This window comes from Diabrotica virgifera, chromosome 10, assembly GCF_917563875.1.
Source record: "Diabrotica virgifera virgifera chromosome 10, PGI_DIABVI_V3a".
Classification (NCBI taxonomy): Eukaryota; Metazoa; Arthropoda; class Insecta; order Coleoptera; family Chrysomelidae; genus Diabrotica; species Diabrotica virgifera.
Window position 1 is genome coordinate 95,944,870 of NC_065452.1, and position 18,116 is coordinate 95,962,985.

General features: G+C 37.8%; 1 protein-coding gene across 3 annotated transcripts in view; it reads left to right on the plus strand.

The window, feature by feature from the left end:
- The window catches only part of LOC126893274 (uncharacterized), a 518,645-nt gene that overhangs the window by 459,242 nt on the left and 41,287 nt on the right, over positions 1-18,116 (plus strand). For 2 of the 3 annotated variants that reach the window (XM_050663287.1, XM_050663288.1), the window contains exon 1: positions 17,675-17,807. The exons of the other annotated variant lie outside the window; for it this stretch is intronic. The gene's annotated coding sequence lies outside the window, so the exon portion shown is untranslated. Of the gene's footprint in view, positions 1-17,674; positions 17,808-18,116 lie in introns of those variants that run through there. 3 annotated transcript variants of the gene reach the window in all.

Genomic DNA, 18,116 nt, shown 5'->3' on the forward strand with positions numbered 1-18,116 from the left:
GCCAGTAATAAAGTTCTGAAATCCTAGAAAGGGTTTTAAAGACACCTAAATGAGCAGCTGTAGGATCATCATGATACATATGCAAAATTTCCTTCCTATGTGGAGCAGGAATAAAAATTTTCCATTCTGGAGTAGAATCAGAAAATTTAGATTTAGAAAAAACATATTTATAAAGAACATTATCTTGAACCTTAAAAGCAGGATATAAATCAGGATTATCTGTAACTTTTGCTATCATATTCCTATACCAAGCATCTGTTTTTAAATCAGACAAATTCAATAGAGAAACTTGAGATGCTTCAGGAATTCTTGAAAGAGAGTCAGCTACTATATTCAAAGAACCACTACGATGAACAACAGTAAATTTGTGACAAGACAGTTTCATTATCCATCTAGCAATTATAGGAGAAGGATTCTTCATGCTATATAACCACTGCAATGAGGAGTGATCTGTAATCACAGTAAAGTCATCACTACCCTCAATATAGCATCTAAATTTTTCAATTGAAAGCAAAATTGCTAACAATTCTTTCTCTGTAGTTGTGTACTTTCGCTGAGCTCTTGTTAAAGTTTTGCTGAAGTAAGCAATAGGATGTTCTAATCCATCATCCTTTTGAAATAAAACACCACCCACACCAGTGTCACTTGCATCACAAGCAAGATAAAAATGCTTGGAAAAATCAGGACTTGCAAGAACAGGAGCTGTTGTAAGAACCTGTTTAATTTTATGAAAAGCTTCATCAGCTTCAGGAGTCCAAGTAATAGGTTGACCTTTCTTTCTGCCTTTCAGAAATGTGACTGCAAATAGTAGCGAAATTGTTTAAAAACCTACGGTAGTAACCAATTAAGCCAATCAACCTACGTGTCTGGGTTGTATTTGTGGGTACAGGATATTCCAAAATAGACTGGACCTTACCAGGATCAGTTCTTAACCCTTGATCATCCACTACAAATCCAAGGAATTGCAATGAAGATCTGCAAAACTGGCATTTCTCAAAATTGACAGTTATATTTGCATCTTTTAAACGTTTGAATAGCATCTTCAGAGTTTTGACATGAGAATCAAAATCTGGAGTTACAACAATAATATCATCATGATAATAAAAAACATAAGGTTCTAATAAAGGACCTATAACAGAGTCCATGACTCTACACATAGCTTGAGCGCTATTATTAAGACCGAAAGGTAAAACATTAAAACAAAATAAACCTCTATTTTGCATAGAAAAAGCAGTTTTCAATTTTGATTCTTCATCTAAAGGAATTTGATAATAAGCCTGTTTAAGATCAATTCGGGCCCCAGTGAAACGAGTATGCGATGGACTACCCCGCTAATTGAAATAATATTCGAAAATATTACCTCAACCAACTAAGATAGCCATCGTTACACCCTTAGCTTAGCTCAGTCACTCAGGTGTGTGTTCGTCTTGTCCTAACCTTAGATATGAACTCTGAACATTCAGAATGGTAGCAAACAAAACAATATTTTTTTAACTAATCATGTTTATTGTTCATAAAGATATAATAAATAAAATGACTTAGTAAATTGCATTAACAAATGTATTCAAATTCTTGCCAAAAAATAACAATTCTGGATTATACTTAAGGCTTTTGGTATTCGGCACGATGGTAACTTCTTGATGTCGAATGGTACTGCTGTTGTGGACTTCTCGTAGGCCTGGGCGGATCTTCGGCCCTAGGCCCCTGCAGCGAAAGATGTTGTAGTGTGGTGCAGCCTAGATTTCATGGTTAACTGTTGTGGTATAGCCCTAGTTCCATCACCGGTGTGGATGGCTTGAAGCTCCCGGAGGGAGGACTGTGATCTTTATTCCCAAAAACTGTAACAGTAAAACCATATCAACAACCAAGAAGAAAACCAAATTGTACCTTTGCCAAATAGTATTCAGAAATAGTAAATGGCAAGGTTAAATTACATGGAATTTAGATGAGGAGAATAGTTAAAATTTTGATTACTAAACGTGCATACATGTAAACTAAGAAGATAATTATATTTGAAACTAAAATATCAGAACACATGGTCTGACATTGGAATTTAGGTTAGATATAAAAAACTTTAGAAAAACTGTTAGACGGAGAAATATAATTACAATATAATATTATTCTTACCCCAAGAGGAAGATGATTTGATGGAACAAAATGATTTATTTTTCGAATTACATGCCTTTTTAAGGATTAATTTTTCCCTTCCAGTTTATGTCATGGAGTAGGGATGACGGATGAAGTGACACTTTCATGACAGTGCGACATAGGTGGCAGGCATGTTCCGTATTGAGACAGATACTTACGGAGTAAGAATGTATACGGGGTACGTTCAGTATGTTCAGTTGATGATTTAAATAAAAAGAGATATAGTAAATAAAAGAGGATAATAAAAGAGGGTAATCAAAGAGGGCGCCAACCGATTTTTAAAGGGGAAAATGGGTAAACCAAATAGAAGAAGATAATTATTAATGAAATATTAAAGAAAATAAGGTAAAATAATTATTTAAAAATAAAATATCAAAGATGTGACGTTTGTAACGTTACACTATCAAGACAATCATAAACCTTTTGTCTATTGGTGTTTTCGTTAGTTTTGATGACAGGATTTCTTAATTTTGTCTTTAATACCGACCCAAGCATGTACGGTCCATTCTCCAACGTCTAATGTATGTAAAAATATTTTTTTACAAACGTGAAAGGTGGTACCTACATCTTTTAAATGGTACTGAAAGGAACTGCCTCTACGAGAATTTGGATTATCTGTTCGCCTTTGTTTAACTTCCTTCTTCAAAACTAGTGCTTTTATAAAACACTTTTTTTCCGGACGACTCATATTCCAGTAAGTAGTAAAAATATTCTGCCTTAAATTATCACTTACAGAACTGCACTTAAAGAATGCAGAAATTGTGTGGTTACATCGAGGTTTCAGTTGTCTTGATGCCCTAGGTACATCAAAAACAATTTTTCCTTGTTCTGTTTTTCGTCTACCAAAATATTCTTCTCCCTTATTTCTTTGTAATCTTTTTTTCTCCGAAGTCCAGTTGTCTTTACTTGCTCGTCCTCGTTTTGCTCGTTTTGTCTTCGTATTAGTCATTATTGGTAAAGGTGCTTCATTTGATAAATTTTGTCTTTCTTCATCAGGTTCAGACTCCGATTGTGTCTCCTCTTCTGGGTTGAATAGTGGATCAGCATCAGAGTCATCGTTATCTTCCAACAACTCCATTGGGGAAGCCCTACAAACACCTGTAGAAGTAGAGGGTATGATATTGTCTGTTTCACTATGTACATCTTCTGAGGATTCATTTTGTGCTTCTCTAGTCTAGACGACCTGAAATTAAATAATGTAACGTTGTATTATAATACGGAACATCGTCGAATACGATGCATGAAATACTCGTATGTCAAACACTAAACATTCGTGGGATGTAACACTCATTATGGAATAAGAGGTTCATATGTGGTTTTCAGAGAGTTTAACAAAAAACATTTTTTATACCAAAACCATTTTATCAAGAGACTAAATAATATAAAATTATGAAACAAGTGTCATGCATTTACTAGTTTTTAATTAGATAAACAAAAAACTTACATTATATAAACCCTTAAAGGATGGAAAAATTTTTCCCAAAAATTTTCCATCCTCTAAGTATAAACCGATGTTCAAAGATTTTCACAAAACAATTACCACCTCGTTACATACAGGTTTTCGTTTTATTTAAATTTTATAAAATGGCTACGTGGTTTACATTCACGTCACTAGATGTCACCGCTCTTAAGATAGAGCAACCATCTTTATTGCACTAATAGCTTACGAGGTATTCATTGGAATAACATAATAATTTTTTTATATAAAAATTGAGATACGAGGGTTTCACTCTACGCCATCGATATAGAACTATATTATAGTTCACAACATTCATAATTTGTTTACCTATTTCCAAAGATGTTATTATATGGGAGTTTTAGACAAATTTAGTACTTTTCTATTTGAAAACATGCTTCAAAAACTCAAAAAGCTAGTGAGAAAAGGGGATAATCATTTGGATTAAAAAGAATTGCAGAAATTAATTATTATCATAAACGGGTAAATAAAGTAAATATTAGATATGGTTCTGAAGCTATTTTACCAAGCAACAAAAGCAAAATTTGTTTAATTTATTTATGTTTTGTATTTTCATAACGATTTCCGAAGTGGAGGTCGAAATTTAAAATATTATACTGCGAGGTATAAGTTAGAGATATAGAAAATTATGCTCATTTTCAAAGTTGATTTTTTCATGAACAGACTAACAGACTAGCGGACTAACTTCCGCTAATATTTTTTTTATTATTTTTGATTTTTCTTTAGTATTTATACAGTTGCGCAAAAGTTTACTCAAACTTCTTTTTTGTACTTATACCGGGTGGCAGTGGCGTAACAAACTCCGTCGGCATACCCCCCCCCCCCCCCCGCAGAATTGGAAATGGGGGAAAAATCTTTAAAAAGTTACTAAATGCGACTTGTGTAACAAAAACGTATATATAATAGCCTAGTAAATGACCGTGAAATACGAAGATTCCGTGTAATTTTCAGTATCACCACCGAAATTATCAAGTCAATACTTCTTAAATTAATTGCGAGTGAAAATATTTATTCTTCAACAAGAAAACTACGTTTTCAAGCGGTTTTTCACAAATAACTCAAAGAATTTGATCTAAAAAATATTCTTAGCAAAAATGTAGCTTATAAAAAAATTATGTGTATCGACCCAGTAAAAACAAAGTTGTCACTTATGAAAAATTCTTCTTATTCTTCAAATTCCAAATCGAATATTTCAACGTAAAATAACCAAAAAATAATGAAATAAAAACCTTATTTTGTAAAAGGTATATGTATTTAAAATCCCTAAAAAGGGCTGTATCACAAAACGTTTTCGGAATCAATATTCCATCATCAGTGTTATCACCTAAAATAAGTATAACTCTATAAGTAAAACAAACGTGAGTTTAAATTTTGACAAAGGTAAAAAAGTGAATAGTTAGTTATACTTACAGGTTTACATGCTTGAAGCCACCAAAATGTATGGGTAAAAACCCTTAAATTGGTTTTAAATAATTGGGGTTACATTATGTTATCAGATTTTGAAGGATGTTACAAATATTTTCAGATTAACCCCTCCCTGGTATCACATGACATCAACCATATTGGTTGAAAAATTGTAGGTAGAACCTTACATGGCAGAGTTTAGGTAACAACTGATCGGAATGACCCCCGGAAGAATGTAATTACCAGACTGACACCGCACCTTGACAGAATCTAATATGTGTAGTTAATTTAGCCAAAAGAATATAAATTTTATGTTAATATTTAAATAATAACAGTAGTGAAAAATATTTGTTGGGATTAAAAATAATTTACCCTAAATAAGTATGATGGATGATAAAATTATAGAATCAAACAGAAGTGAATTAATACTATCTTTAGGGTAGGCAATTATCATTACATTAGATGGGAAATTATGTTATTAGGTAAGCTGATGTTATGAGCTTAATATTTGGTGTAATTTATTAATAGAAGGATCCAACAAAATAGATAAAAGATGATATATAATTAGTTTGGCTGAAGAAATATGTACTACTAGATGTGAATATAAATAAGAAAAGTAGTAATGAGGAGATCTGAAGATGAAATATTTTAAGCAATGATGGGACAGGAAGGATATAAGGTTATTGGTGTGTAAGAAAGGAAAAAGAAGTAGTGATGAAAGAAAGGATGTAAGTTGATATTGGTGAGTTGGTCTGTTACAGACAATTAGACTGTGAATGAGGTTTAAATAAGTGTGATAAGTCATAGGTATAACTTATCGAAAATGTGGTTTAGAGTCGAAGTGTAAATGAAGATGTATATGTAAAGAGGAATAGATGAGTAGTGGTTATCTTGACTATGAGAAAAGTTGGCGATGTAATGGAATGAAGTCTCGATTAAACGATACATGACGGTTGACGCAATTAGGGCTATTTTGTTTCTCGTTGACTATTTCTAGGTCCTCATACAGTTCCAATTTTAGGTAGTCTTTCTGACGAATTTTGTGTAACAAGGAGACGTCTTCTGGGATGTTGAGAGTGTTTTTGTTGTTTAAGATGTTGTAAGAAAGTGGAAGTGTTCTCTCTTCTCTCTACTCTCTATGGACAAGGTCTTATTCTGATGTAGGTAGGTATGTTAGGGAAATAAGTCCTCTTCTCATAATCTGTTGATAGGTTTTATTAAATTGAAAAATATCGGGCGACCGGTTCTTACTTACAGATTGGAGTTTCTTTCCTGGACATTTAACAAAATCCCCAAAATGGACAAGGTCTTATTCTGATGTAGGTAGGTATGTTAGGGAAATACGTCCTCTTCTCACAATCTGTTGATAGGTTTTATTAAATTGAAAAATATTGGGCGACCGGTTACGCTGTTTACAAATTATTCTTATTATCTTCAGGCCCACAAGAAACTAAGACTAAAAGCATATTATAGCGTATGTAAATTAAAATGAAAAGTGTATACATAAATAGGTATAATGATACGAACAAACAGTTAGTAAAGTAGTGAAGAGGACTTAAAAAATACTCAGTTGATGTAATGCTGACCAGTTAGGTAACAATAAGTATATATTCTAAATTAGATTAAAACGTTAAAGTATAAGCCAGCTTCACTCTGATCTTGACTACTCGTAAATGAGTACAGACGATGGAGCATATCGTTATCGTTAACTGTGTCCTATATGTAATTTATATGGTGAAATTTATCAGCTCTACAAATGTTCAGGTCTGATTGGCTATAACTATTGCAAATTCGTCTGCTCTATATTTCTGCTTTTCTGAAAAACGTCTGTGTATTTAACTCGGTCCAGTCGCGAATGTTTTTCAGCCAGTATATTCGTCGTATACCAGGACCCCTTTTTTCTTCAATTTTACCCTTCACAATTAGCTGTAATAACTCGTACTTATCATTTCTAAGTATATCCCGAAATATGCTGTTTTTCTCTTTTTAGTGGTGGTCAAAAGTTCTCTGTCTCTTCCCATTCTGTGCAACACTATTTCGTTTGTAATATAATCTGCCCACAGTATTTTTCAAATTCTCCTAAAAATTTACATCTCAAAAGCTTTCAGTTTTCTCATTAAGTCAACATTAACAGTCCAGACTTCGACACCATAAAGAAGAATAGAGTGGATATAACATTTTACCATCCGATATCGGATTTGCAGATTGAGTCTTCAAAAAGGCTGCTTTTGATTGCTTTATTTGATTTCGGATTTAGATCTTCCGTAATTCAGACTCCTAAGTATTTCATTTCATTCTTATTACGACTTTACCCCTCTTACTGATCACTATGGTTTTTGTTTTCTTTTTGTTTAATGTTAAACCAAACTGTTCTCCAGCATCACAAACAATATGTATTTTTGTGTTTTAGGTGTCGAAGTGTTATTACTGCTCATTTGGTCATTAAAAATAAATACATATTAGTGATTGGATTGATATTTTTCTTCTTCTTAGTTCAAACAAGCCTCGTTAATCTCTGACACTTGGTCGTGAAACTGGATTGGTATTGCTGTATCATGAAGTATTTTATAATGGATTTTAGGGGATCAAAATATGAACATCTTGAAATTCATTTTTTTTAATTATTTACGGTTTTAAATGATGATTTATTCACAATAAACAAAATATGATCGACTAAAGTTGAAATGAATTAGTTCAATTTATCAATATACAATAATTTTGCTTTTAGATGCTTCTTGGAAAAACTCAAAAACCATCACTGCCTCGGAGAAGGAAATGGAATAAGGGATAATAAAATATTTGAAGTGTTTGAAGTGGATGAATGATTCTGTTTCAGTCAATAGGTAAGTTAATATAATAATGTAATATGTAATAAAAGTTCTTTTAAAAATTTATTTGTTATTTCCCAAAATACATTCTTAATAGAAGTAAGTCCACCGGACTTATTTTTGGACGTCCGGTGAAGGTCCCATTATCGTCGCTGGACGTCCACCGAACGTCCTCTCAGGACGTTCGGTGGTCGTCTGTTGGATGTTTGATAGCACGGCATTTGAACCAAACTAGGACGTCCTTAGTACTAAAACGGACGTCCGATGTAGGTCCAATTGACGTCTACCGAACGTCCTCTCAGGACTTTAAGTAAACGTCCGTTGGACATTTGGCAGCGCGACATTTGGTCCAAACTAGTACGTCTGAAGGACGTTTGAGGAACGTCCTTGAAGGACGTTCGTGTGCTATTAAGGGTTAGGACAGGATAGATTAAATGAAAGGAGACAAGTGGTGTGGTGTGTGACAGGAAGACTACATTGAAAATGAAAGGAAAATTTTAAAACTGTCATAATATCAGTTATATTGTAAGTAGGTACGTAATTGAATGTTGGCCAGTTCAAAAGAAAGAAGAACAGCGAATATATGTAGTAGGAATGAAAATACTGAGATGAATGAGTGGAAAGTCAAAAAATGATGAAATTAAAAATGGATATATTAGGAGAGAAAGTCTAGAGATAAGGGGTAGTCTAGGGAGGAAGTTTGAATTTTAAGTTAGTCGTAGCCGAGATAGCACATGACATCCTGAGGACGTCCGTTTCAGGTCCCAATTAAGTCCGAATAATGTACGGGGACCTCAATCGGACGTTCCTAGGAATTACAAATAGAGACATCCCCAGGAAGTACGATTACGGACGTCCCTAGGACGTCAGTTTTAGGTCCCGCTAAGTCAGAATGTAATGGGATCTTAATCGAACGTCCCTAGGAATTACGAATCCAGACCATTTCAGGAATGGATCTAATAACCTTCAGTTATTTGGCATTTGAAGTGTTGCCATACTTTATTCGTTTGTTTCTTGTATAATTCCAATCAATGGTATAATATACATATACAAGAATAGTAAGATTGTATAAGAACGTTTAATATATAGAGATAGATTTATAGTCTAAACAAAATTTATACGTTTTTATCTTCATTTATCAGTTGATCTTCCTTTTTATAACAGTGTTAGTTAACTTTGAATATAATGTACTGAATAATTTAAATTCCAATTAATGTCTTAATAGTAATCATTAATAAAAAGAATTTGTTATCTTTTGATTTAAAAACATTTATACAGTTGATCTTTATTTTATTTATCTTTTTTGTAACCGTTTTAATTAACTTTGATTTAAAATGTCTCCTTTGAGTTTTTTCTATCCAGTATTTACACTGATATTGTACTATTATTTACTTTTCCAAACTTTATTTTTTTGGTGCTTCAAAACTATTGAAGCAGCTATTTTTAAATGTAACTTTATGTGATGTGGTTATGTTTGTGAAAAAATTGAGGATTCGGCAACGGTGTCATATCGTCGCCTTAATACAATAGGTTTGTTCGTAGAACGATCAGCAACCGTTGCCAACCGTCAGACGCAAGCGCGTTCGTAGTCTACGAACTCGAACTGTTAACTGCGCAGCGCTAACTGTTAACTGCGCATGCGTCTGATGGTTGGCAACGGTTGCTGATCGATTGGATCGTACTACGAACAAACCTTATATAAGCTATAACTTGATAACTCGAAATTAGTAAGTAGCAGTGTTGCCAACCGGAGGGAAATTTCCCTATTTGAGGGAATTTTCAACGTAAAAAGTGAAAAAAGGGAAAAGATTTACTCAAAAGAGAATTTTTGCTCCAGTCCAAATTGTAAAATATTTTTAAAAAATCAAAATATTTGAATATTATTCAACATATCTTCTCCAATTTTGTAAACAAGGAGGGAATTTTTTCATAAAAGTGGGAATTTTTAAGGTAAGTTTAGGGAAAAAGCTTACTCAGCGGTTGGCAACACTGGTAAGTAGTAGTCTAGTGCCGACCACTGGACTGGTAACACGCGTGCGAGCGGAGCGGAGCAGAGAAGCAGCGAAGAGAAGCCAACGAGTAGTGGGGATTGTTCGGCTGGGGACTTTTTCTTTTCACTCTCCGAGGCGAGAAGACGAAGAGGAGCCAACGGTGAAAGAGGTTGTACGACTAGCAGGAATTTTCATTCCATCACGAATGTAAGCGTGATAGCGAAATCGTGCACTTCTAAGCCTTAGGCAAGAAGGAGAGGCAAAGGCCGATCGACTGGATGTGGTGAAACTTAGGGAATTTTATTTTATTGGATTCTCTGAGACGCCGCAGCTAGAGATCGGTTAGCAGAAGAAGCAAGGCGGGCTCGACGGGAGCCCGCTACGGGATATCTACTGTGCCTCCGTAAGGGAAGGGTGTAGTTTAAAACACTGCACCTCGACACTGCAGGGTGTAGCTTTTGTGAAACTACATCGATGCAGCCCCGGCCCCTAGGTCAGTAGATCGAGAAACTCAAGTGGAACCCGTACTCAGTTCTGTCTGGGTACGTGAACAACCGCGAAATTGTGCAGGGAGCCAACCCTGAAACCGATGTGGTGTCGGGCCAATCGGTAGACAAAAAGGCTTCATCCAAAATTAGGACCGTTCGCCCCCAACCAACTGATCGAGCTAGGTCTCGATCACCGCCCCGATCCATGGCGCAACCCCCGCCAATTAATGAGAGCCCACGCAAAGTGGGCTCTAACCTGTTTCAGCATCTGCAGACTGATAACGAGGGGTACTCATCCTCATCCATGGACGAGAAAGACGGCTTCAAACAGCCTAAGAGCAGCGACAAGAGGAAGAAGAGGGAAAAGAAGAAAACGAGGAAAGAAGAGAAGAAAAAAGAGGAGCCCATGGAAGACGAGATAGCAGAAACCAACAGAGGTACCACCAAGCGTGGAAAAGAAAGCGACGGTGAGACAGAGGTTATGTCGGAGAAAATAACCAAGACGAACCAAGACGGCGATTTGAGGAAACTCCTGGACGAAGTGACGGCACAGAGAGACCAACAAATGACAGTTATAAACGGAATAAATACCGAGATGGCCAGGATGTCTGAAGAGATTAAACAATTGAGGGGAGAATTGACAGCCCAAAGAATATTCTTCGAGGACCTCCTCGCACACGCACGGAGCCAAACTCCAGTAATTTCCCAGCCAGTTACTGACACTACTCAACAGAGGCCAATCGCTGAAACCCAACAGAAGCCAGTTTCTGAAACTCAGCAGCCGATCCCTGAAGCCAAAAAGCCGTCAGCGGGCGAAAGGATCCAAAAAATCAGAGGCCAAACTCCAAAGAACAGAGAGGAATTCCCACCACTCCCAGAAGATGAGAAGAGAACATGGGAAGATAAAGCCAAATCCGCCATGAGTGCCGCTTCACCAAAAGCGCAGGATTCTTATAATCTGCCCCGAGGACCACCCCCCATCCACCCAACTACAAGCACAAGTGGAGATGCGCCTGCCGCACGGCACCCCAGTGTTACAGAGACGAACATGGAGACAAACCAGGAAGAAGAAAACACCGCGTTGCCTGAACAACAGGTAACCCGCACAAGAAAACCGCCTGTAATAAAATTACAGAGCGTCAGCGAAACAGGGGCTATCCTCAAAATAGCCCAATCACAAAAAGTGATCACTACCAACAGGATCTCCAGGAGCGGACGAGAAACCCTCATCCAGGCGAATAGCCCAGATGACTACAGAAAGATGACGCATATCATCGAAGAATATGCAAAGTCACTGAAAGACAGGAGACTCCAGTGGATAGCCTTCCCATTCGAAGAGGAAGTCAAGCCAAAAATGGTAATAAGAGGGCTACCCACCAACACGACAGAAGAGGAAATCAAAAACGACATAGCAGTGCAGTACAACATCGACTGCCAAGCTGCAAAAAACATGTCGACGAGATCAGGTCCAAGACGACAACTTCCAATGTTCGTCATAACCCTGAACAAGGAGGACGTCGAGGCGGCGAGGCGCATCACCAACTTGTGCCATATGAAGGTCGTGGTAGAAGACCTTCGAAAATCGACAGGACCAACGCAGTGCTTCAACTGCCAGGGATACCACCACGCCCAGAACGCGTGCCACAAGGACCCTAGGTGCGTCAAATGCGGTGAGGACCACCCCACGAAACAATGCAAGAGGGCCAGAGAAGTCAAAGCCACTTGTGCCAATTGTCAAGGCAGCCACCCGGCCAGCTACAGAGGATGCCCCAGATGCCCTACATGGGGAAGACCCCCACCAAGGAGGCCACAACAACAGCCACAAGCAAGAAGACCGCAAGCTACCGGGATATCCTACGCCCAGGCCGCGCAGAACGCACAACAACAACAAACAGCGATCCCTGACGAGGACTACTTAGTCAGAATAGTGACTAGGGTAGTCAAAGAGGTCATATTAAGCACCAGGGAGGCACAGAAGTAATGCTGACAGACAGGGGATACTTGAGGATAGGCTCCTGGAATCCAGGAGGAATATCAACAAACCAGAACATCATGGATGAAATCGCAAGTAGATACGAGATGGACATCGTAGCAATCCAGGAAACCAAGTTAACTAACAACTTTAACTTAAAATTCCCTGGATACGATGTTTACAGGAACGACCACACCAGAAGATCAGGAGGAACGGCCATCTTAGTAAAAAAGGGAATCAGACACACCAGTTTCACGACTCCACCACTGGTCAACATGGAGGCTACAACAGTAGAAGTGAAAATGAGGCAAGGAGCAGTCAGAATCACATCAGCTTACGTAAGACCACAAGACCCTTTAATGGACGATGACCTAGATGCGTTCCTAAACATCGCCGAATCATCCATCATAATAGGAGACCTGAATGCAAGATCCCCCATCTGGAACGACAGAGCTACGAACCGAAACGGACGACTACTAAATAGATACATAGAAAACAATGAAGACACAATAGCAATGGGCCCAGAAGAACCTACCCACTACCCAGGAAATGGACTTCCAACCCATATCGACATAGTTGTGGCCAAAAACCTAGGACTGCAATCAGAATTAATTACGCTGGACGAAGGATCAACTGACCACCACCCCATCCTACTAGAGATCGGAACATGGGAAGAGACAAATCCACCAAAAAGGACAAAAAAAAAATAAAGTGGACAAACTAAAAAAAAACTAGTAAGTGAAGGAATAAATATAGTGCCAGTGATAAACAATCCAGAAGAAATAGAAGGAAAAGTCCTAGAGCTCGAAAACATCATACAAGAGGCAATCAGAAGCAGCACAACAGAGGAAGAAGTCGAGATCTACATGGGAAGGTTCAAAGATATTCCACAAGAAACACAAGATTTGATAAGGGAAAAAAATAGAGCAAAACAAACAGCAAGAAGAACAAGAAATCGAGTAGACAAATCCTGGGCAAATATTTTAAACAGAGAGGTCAAAACGGCCCTACAACTCCACCGTAGTAAAAAATGGGACAACTTTGTACAAGAGACGGAAGAACAAGACTCAAACATGAAAAATGTTTGGAAACTCCAGAAAATGTTGAGAAGCGACAGAAAACCCATCCCCCCACTACATGGAAGACACGGTATGGTATACACCATAGAGGATAAAGCAGAGGCGATGAGGGCTACACTCGAAAGAGAATGCGACCTAAACTACCACCAAGACGAAGACGACGACTTCCTGGAAGAAGTTGAAGAACAAGAAGAAGGACCAGAAGACCCAGAGGACTTCATTCCCCCAACATCACCGGAAGAAATCAACGAACACATCAAAAACAGTTCGCCGAGAAAAGCGCCTGGCTTAGACGAAATAACAAACAGAGCCCTAAAATATTTGCCCAGAAAAGCTATAGTGTACTTCACAAACATAGTGAACGCGATACTAAGATACAAGATATTCCCAAACAGATGGAAAGAGGCCCATGTCATCATGATCCCAAAACCTGTCAAGAACCACACATTCCCGCAGAACTACAGGCCAATCAGCTTACTTCCAGCGATCAGCAAGATAGTGGAAAGAATCATTCTAAGCAGACTGCAAGCGGAAACGAACAGGCTAAATATCATCCCAGAAGCTCAATTCGGATTCAGAGCAGAGCACTCCAGCGAACTACAAGTACTCAGACTAACCGAGTACATAGCAGCTGGTTTCAACGACAAGCAGTACACTGGAGCAGCGTTCCTGGACGTAAGTAAAGCGTTCGATAGAGTCTGGCACAAGGGGCTCTTATACAAAATGCGGGATTACGGGTACAGCGGGGCGATGACGAGACTAATCTCGTCGTACTTGGGCGGCCGGACTTTCAGGATTCGGATAGGACAAGTCCTGTCCGAGCTCGGAAACCCGGAAGCTGGAGTACCCCAGGGAGCGGTCCTGTCACCCCTGCTGTACACGATATACACCGCTGATGTACCTAGAACACCAGGTACCCTCATGAGCCTCTACGCCGACGACACAGCGATAGCGGCCAAACATAGAAATGTAGATATAGCAGTGACCAACCTGCAAACAGCGTTAGAAGAAATAGAAGAATGGAGTATAAAATGGAAGATAGCCATCAACTCAGATAAAACGCAAGCGGTTCTATACAAGAAAGGAAGACAACAGCCAGAGGAACAGCTGACGGTGCAGAACAGACCCATCGAGTGGAAAAACGAAGCTAAATACCTAGGAGTCATCATGGACAAAGGATTAACCTTCCAAAAACACGTAGAAGCCACAGTCCGGAAGGCCAACATAGCAAAAGCAACACTAAGAGGACTCACAGGCAGGAAAAGCAAACTAAGACTGAAAACAAGGTTAAGACTGATCAATAGTATAATCCTACCGGTATTAACATACGCGTCTCTCGCATGGGGACACGTAAGTAACACACACAAGAAGAAGATCCAAGCAGCCCACAACAACAGCTTGAGGGAGGCCGCCAGAGTCCCAAGATATGTAGCTGAAAGATTCCTGTTCAGAGAACTCCAACAGGTGAGAGTCACCGAAATCATGACAGATAAGGCAAGGACCAAATTCGCGGAACTGGAGCACCACCCAAATTACATACTGCGAGAGACGCTAAGGTATGATGAGTTCCACCGATGGAAGCACAGACGTCCGAAGCAACAAATAGTGGGATAAGAGTACAAAAGTGATAAGTGATAGTAGTGAGTTCGTAGCTCGAAAACAAGTGCCGAAGACAGCGTTACATACGAAGATCAAGTACCACGACCGCCTCTAAGGTAAGTGAATATTAGAAAATTACAGAAGGGCATAAGCCCCCAAAAAAATATAAATAAAATAAAAAATGGCGAAAGCCCCCAAAAAAATTATAAAAAACCATAAAACACATACAAATTCGAGCAACGAGTCATCGGGCGGAGCCCACTAGGGCTCAGCACGATGACTCGGGGCCCAAGCAAGCAATTTTTAGTTCCGCGGATAAGTAAGAAAGAAGATAAAGGCATAGAGCGCATCACGCTGGCCTAGTTTTTTGCATTCGATTAGGGTACCACAATGGAATCTTATTACCCAGGATTCCATTGTGAAGAGCATTTGGCTACGATAGTTGTGCCCCCATCGCGCATCAGCGTGCTATGGGGGGGAAAGGGATGGCCTGGGGCATTGGAGCGAGGTGGGGTGATCCCTGTATATACTCGGGTCAAAACACCTCGCCCCAATGAATTGTTACACCCGAATGTACTCTTTCGAGAGGGTGGACATTCCCACAGGTCGGGTTAAATCAAATTGCTGCTGCTGCTCGAAATTAGTAGTTTTGAGATAAACGGGTTTAAATATCTTTAAGATATTTGTGCTGCTCCCATGATGTTGGTAAATACGGAATTCACTCTGCAGCTCTAAAATACTGTTCCTTAACTTTTTGGCTACTGATCTATTTAGGAATACGGTGCAAATTTGCTTTCCAATATGGAAAATAACACGAAAAATTAAAGTTATCAAATTTTAGCACTACCATAATCTTAACATTTGGTAATGTCGCATGTCATGTCAAGTTTCATCTAAGTGAACTTTTTAACAAAACTAATCTTTTAAGCATTATTTTGGTGAAAATTAGCCCTCTGCCATGGGGGTTGCCAGATCTGCTAACAATTCTAGAATTTTTGCATTAACATGAACCGAATAAACAGATAACATTTACGTGGTAAGCTCAATGGTTTCAGAAAAACACGTGATAAAACTAGATAACTGGAGTTACCTAGTTATAGCATTCAGTGTATGTCGTATTCACGATTATTTCTATTAAAAAATAGCTTGGTAACTTATCCTGTCAAGTTTTAGCACTGAATATTAGCGGCATTTGAGTTTTATCAACTTTCGTCAATCGTAAATAAATACTTACCCGTTTAATAAAAACCCGTTTAAAGCTAGTTATCAAGTTTTTACACAATATAGAGGCAAATAAAATACATCTAGTGAACTTGTTATCTCAAAAACGTCAATTTTGGAGTTATCAAGTTATGTACTAAGGCGACTGGCCAATCATAGGATAGGGGGTATTACATTAACCGTTATAGAAGGAAATGTTAGGTTATATTCATTGCACAAAAGATTAACTTTCTAATGCAAACAGAGAAAGAATTTGTACAGCTAGATACAATACTTCAGCAAAAACCCGATTTTAACCATGGCATAAGTGTTTTTGTTTTTATATAAGGTAGGAACTTAGGTATATTCTTTTATCTACGATTGTAGGTAAAAGAATTATCAAAATTTGGAGGAGCAAGCAAAGAAGAAAATAAAAAGACGTCTTATTGTTTGTTAAATTTTAATAAAAATTTGTTTGATATATAGGTAATATGTGTTTTTTCATTTTCAATGCAGATTTCATCTTTAAAAATTATGAGTAAATTTATATAAAATAATTTTAGACTTTTTCAACATTGTTTAATGGTAATTAAACGCCATGTTTAAAATTTCTGAAAACATTTTACATAATGCCCTAAAAAGGTTTGGTCGGAGGTTCCAAGTAGGTTGTAGTCGGACGTCCCCAAGAGAGTTTGGTCGAACGTCCTGGGCACGGATGATTTTGTAACATCGGGCGTCCTAGGTACGTTCCGAGGATGTCCCAGGACCTGAAACGTACGTCCTCGGGACGTACGAATGTCCTAGTGGTGCATCCCGATCCCGGGTACGTCTCAGGGATGTACTTGTGCTGTTTGGGAGGATTAAAAGAGGAAGGTCAAAAAAGACCTGGTGGGAGAGGCTTTGCCAGGACATGTGAAGAAGATTGATATTGTTATGATACAAGATAAAAACTTCTGAAGAAATGCCGTTGAGCACCATTCAAAAAACATAAATAAGATAAACCCAAACTACATAAAAGGCATAAATAAAAATTTAAATAGCGGTTTTATTGGGTCGAATTTGTCTGTCTGTGCTTTAAGTTTCATCAGCTAATATATTTTAATGTTTCAACAATTTTTTTCTTCAATTTTGGACCTTGTTAGGGGGGAATATTCCCATTTTACCTCCCCATAGATCCGCCACTGCGATCTAATGATAAAGACAAAGACACCCAAAGAGAAGGATGATTGAAATTCGGACAGCACTGTAAACAAGTACTGCAAGTTGTCTATATTTGCGGAATTCCGTGACATAAAAATGTAGTTTAGCCTACATTGTTAGATAAAAATTAGATTTTATAAATGATATTAAAGACACACCATTTATATATGACTTACCTACATTCTTTTAGTTTAAATTTATACTTTTTAATCTTCTGTATAAAAAAAAAAATAAATAGGAAATGGCAACGTCGCGGGTCGCGCTGTCATGTCATGTCATAAGTGACGGTCCCTTTAAAATTGTGTTTTGGGACTTCTGTATGAGCTTTCGTAACGTTCGGTTGTGTGACAGTTCAGTGTGGAAGTGATAATTCAAAAAAAAACGCAGGCGACAAAAACAAAATAGGAACTACATAATAGAGGTAACTAACAAATTTCCTATCTGTTGAATTCCTAAATTTCCTGTACTTTCTTTGAATAAAATAAATTATACATTATCTAGTTAGGTAAAAAAGAGACAGCTTTGCATTACACGGTTAATTATGGGGGATACTACCGGGGGGGCTAACCCCCCCGGTGATGAGGAGATGTTAGATAATATAGAAAACACTGAAAATAATAGTAGTTTAAAGAATACACCATTACTTGATAGCAATGCTAATTCAATCACTAATAATAACAATGAAATAAAAAAAGGAAAAAAACATTTCTATTATCAGTACACTGATACC